Here is a 4447-nt window from a genome sequence, read left to right on the forward strand (position 1 = left end):
ACTCTCAGTCTGATTAGGAAATATGACCAATGAGGGCTAAATTTTTTGCATTATTTCCCCCAATCATAAAAGTGTTAAAACATGTTCTTTAAACTGCTATGCAAAAATTTCCAAAGTTGAGTTGCTTCCTTTAAACTCAGCAACTCAAATCTGTTTCCTTTGAGCACATTAGCACTGTTATTGACTAGTTTCCAAAACATTTAACTGGAGCTGTTCAGTAACAATTTGTTTCTGTGACTGGGAGTTGGAGATAAAGTAGGCTTATAAAACAATACACAAGTGGACTGATTTTGTTTTCAATTTCAAGTGTGCTTTCTATCACCTCAGTAATGTTTCCAGTTTAGTTTCATTTCCCCTTATGATTCCTCCCTCTTTAGTTTTGCTGTATAACTACTCATTCTTTTTTTTTTTTTTTTTTTTTTTTTGGCCAGTCCTGGGCCTTGGACTCAGGGCCTGAGCACTGTCCCTGGCTTCCTTTTGCTCAAGACTAGCACTCTGCCACTTGAGCCACAGCGCCACTTCTGGCCATTTTCTGTATATGTGGTGCTGGGGAATCGAACCCAGGGCCTCATGTATACGAGGCAAGCTCTCTTGCCACTAGGCCATATCCCCAGCCCCCAACTACTCATTCTTGATAAGCTAACACCAAATGCTTTTACCAGATACTACTGGATAACATGTACCACTTATGCTTATATATATGGATATCAGAAACTTTTTTGGCAGTGCTGGAGGTTAAACTCAAGAGTGCTAGGCATGTGCACTTTTGAGTCAATATACAGCCCCAGCATGTAATTCAACATTCTGATATTCAACATTTACTTTTGAACAAGAAGAGTTGTCTCCTTAACTTTAACTTAACAAATGAAAGCCAGAGCTTAAAAAATCTTCATGAAGAGCCACATAAATTTCCTAGGTACCTCCACTTACTAATTTGTTTCCCTTTCTTTCTCCACTTGTATCTTAAGTAACTACCACTCCCTAGTTGAGTGTTAACCAACATGGATGTCTCCCTTAGATCCACAAGAACCCTCAAAGACAAAAATAAAATCAATTGCCTGCACCAAACCAACTGTGATGAACACTGTTATGCAGCTGTTGGGATAATCAGCATTCTTCTGCTTCAACAACTCTTAGCATTTCATTTCTCTTGCTACCAGCTTTATCTACTGTGAATAAACCAGCACTCCATGACCAAAATGACCATAAGGTTCAACCATCTTTGCTGTTTCACAGGCATTTGATGCTTTAAATCTGATGTGGAATGCTGATAGATTCACTTTTTAGAAGTCATAAGCCTTTAGGAAGTTGGAGATAACTCCATTGTTTATCTATTTTCTCCTTTACAATCAAGCTGTTCCTTTAAAAGTGAGACACTACAGAGTTGCAAAAATTTGAAATAGTAAGAGCAAGCATCGTTTGCAGCTTCATGGTTGGTTTTGGCCAAACTTTGTATTTAGTATTCTGTAGTTGTTTAATACACACTTAAATGGTTTTACTGAAGGAGGGGGAAGGGAGGCTCTTGCAGATTCCTAAAGAAATGTCAAAAGACAGTATATGGCCAGCATTATCCATTGTTGGTTTGTTTCATTTAGGGGGGTTTACTGGGTGAGTAGCACTTTGCTAACATAGATATCTGATCTCAGGCTTTTCATACTGAGGACATTGAGATTTCAGTTGGAAGACACCCTGAAATCCTAAGAGGAGTGTACCCCGACCACCCTCTAATAGCTTATCTGTATAGGCAGGATGATTCATCTCTCAAAGGAGACCAATGTACATCTAGGTGGCTAGATGTTTGTGGAAGATCTGAGAACTGCTTGCCTCACTTACTGGGAAAAGTAGATAGGAAGTGGCCTTTAAGTTGGAAAATTACAACACTAGTACAAGTCTTACACGCTTAACATTTGCTTATTGAAAGCAACTTGTAATAAGAAATAAAATTAAACATGTTTAACTTTTTTCCCTCACAAGAACATAAAAATTATGAAGGGGAACTTAACAGGAAAAATTTTAAAAGCTAACACAATTTTTTTTTCTTTTAGTAGTCCTTGGGTAGTTATGACAGAATAGTTTCCACTTTTTGTTGTTTCTTTGAACGGGGATTTTGGCCCAAAGTTTTGTTTGTTTCTAGTATCTGCTTCTGCCCCCCCCTCTATCAGATTGGCTTCCTCCACGGGCACCTCTTGGTGCTCCATGGCTTGAACTGCTGTAGGAATCGTGTAGAGGAGGGTACCCTCTTTCCATAGAAGGGGGAAGCCCTCGTTCTTGTCTGCCAACCCGATCACGACCACTTAAGTAGAGATCACTTCAGCTGCTTGAGTTAACTGTCTCGACTTCCACCATATCCGTCTCGTGGGCTGCTGTAATCATCATAATGACTGCTTCCACCATAAGATGGTGGGGGCCCTCGTGTAGGTGGAGCACTATGTGAGTTACCATAACTCTCATATGAATCTCGGTAGGAGCCTCCACTTGGATGATCTGAATAGTCACGATCCCGACCATATCCGTCTCTATCACTATAGCCTCTTGATGGATAGTCATCATGTGAACTGGAATGACCATAATCTCGGTAAGTATAATCTCTTGGTGGTGGTGCATAATCTCTTGTGTCACGAGAACTTGGGTAGTTCTCTGCTAGAATAGCTGTCTTTAGTAAAATATCCATCATCTCTTGCGGACAAATAAACATCTCTTCGTGAAGGCAGGGGTTCCCTTCTAGGTAGGCCTCCATAACTATCTCTTCCACGTGATACAGGGGCTCTCCCTCCCATTCCATTGCTGCTGTGAACTGGTCCTGAAGGTGCTGATCTCTTAGGAGGAGGACCCCCACTTCGTGGTGGTGGTCCTCTTTTTACTGGAAGAGGTCCCCTGGAAGAACTCATGTTAAAATTCATGGAATAGCCACCATCATCCATGTGTCCCCCACGAGAGGGAGGTCCTCTAGTTCCACCACTTCTGCCTCTTCTGCCTCTCAGACCTCTGGGAGGACCCCTGCTCCTTGGAGGTGGAAGTGGTCCACGTCTACCACTTTCAAATGATGGTTTGGTGGCTTGTTCCACCTTGATGGCCTTTCCATCTAAGGACTTCCCATTCATGTCTCTGGCTGCATCCTTAGCATCTGCTGGACTTTCAAAGACGGCAAAAGCAAATCCTCTTGATTTGTTTGTTTCCCTATCTTTCATCAAAAGTACTTCCACTATCCGCCCATATTTGCCAAATACTGCTTGAAGGGCTTTCTCATTTGTTTCTGTATTAAGCCCACCAATGAAGAGCTTTCCTGGGATATCTGCTTCAACCATTTTTTTTTCCTGGCGAGTAATACTTTGGGTGCCACATAACGTACAGAGGGCTACTGGAAGCAGCAGGCAAAGAGTCCAGAACTTGTCCTTGCTGTTCTCACAGGTCCAGTAGATGACTCACACAAAGCTGCCCTAGAGTTTCAGCATATTGCTTGAACAAAAAAGCTTAGGGACTGTGGCAAGAATCTCAGTTCAAACCTCTAGTGAGACTGAGAGGCAACCTCGGAGGATGTTCAAACCTCAGGACAGCCTTGTACCTTCTCTGCTTCCTCAGCCCAGCAATGGTGCACTGGTTGCAAGCTCGAAGCCTGTCTCTCCGCTCCAGCTCTTCCTCCTCTTTCCCAGATACACCCCTCTAGGCTCCTTCTCCCCATTTCCTGTAGTTCTTATGGCACTTGTGTGATCAGCAAATTTCGTTACTTAGAATCTATCTTTAAGGAATAGAAAATGTCAGGGCTGGGAATGTGGCTTAGTGGTAGTGTGCTTGTGTAGCATGCATAAAGCCCTGGGTTTGATTCCTCAGCACCACATAAAGAGAAAAAGCCAGAAGTGCCGCTGTGGCTCAAGTGGTAGAGTGCTAGCCTTGAGCAAAAAAGCTTGGGACAGTGCCCAGGCCTTGAGTTCAAGCCCCAGGACAGGAGGAGGAGGAGGAGGAGGAGGAGGAGGAGGAGGAGGAGGAGGAGGAGGAGGAGGAGGAGGAGGAGGAGGAGGAGGAGGAGGAGGAGGAGGAGGAGGAGGAGGAGGAGGAGGAGGAGGAGGAGGAGGAGGAGGAGGAGGAGGAGGAGGAGGAGGAGGAGGAGGAGGAGGAGGAGGAGGAGGAGGAGGAGGAGGAGGAGGAGGAGGAGGAGGAGGAGGAGGAGGAGGAGGAGGAGGAGGAGGAGGAGGAGGAGGAGGAGGAGGAGGAGGAGGAGGAGGAGGAGGAGGGGGAGGGGGAGGAGGAGGGGGGGGGAGGAGAAGGAGGAGGAGAAGGAGGAGGAGGAGGAGGAGGAGGAGGAGGAGGAGGAGGAGGAGGAGGAGGAGGAAAGAAAAAGGGGGAGGGGGAGGGGGAGGGAGAGGGGGAGGGGAGGGGGAGGGGAGGGGGAGGGGGAGGGAGAGAAGGGAGGTCGCCGGGAACTGAGCATTTCAAATCTGCTTAGTAAACC

The 4447-nt window shown here is 45.4% G+C and overlaps 1 pseudogene across 1 annotated transcript; it reads right to left on the reverse strand.

Annotated features, from left to right (window-relative positions):
- Positions 1–1509: 1509 nt before the first annotated feature.
- On the reverse strand, positions 1510–3631 carry LOC125367322 (annotated as a pseudogene). Its single transcript, XR_007214046.1, has 2 exons — positions 3504–3631; positions 1510–3456 (listed from the first exon to the last, which is right to left on the reverse strand). The product of XR_007214046.1 is annotated as an RNA-binding motif protein, X chromosome-like (transcript).
- Between the last annotated feature and the right edge of the window lie 816 nt (positions 3632–4447).

This window comes from Perognathus longimembris, chromosome 1 (assembly GCF_023159225.1).
Source record: "Perognathus longimembris pacificus isolate PPM17 chromosome 1, ASM2315922v1, whole genome shotgun sequence".
NCBI classification, from domain to species: domain Eukaryota; kingdom Metazoa; phylum Chordata; class Mammalia; order Rodentia; family Heteromyidae; genus Perognathus; species Perognathus longimembris.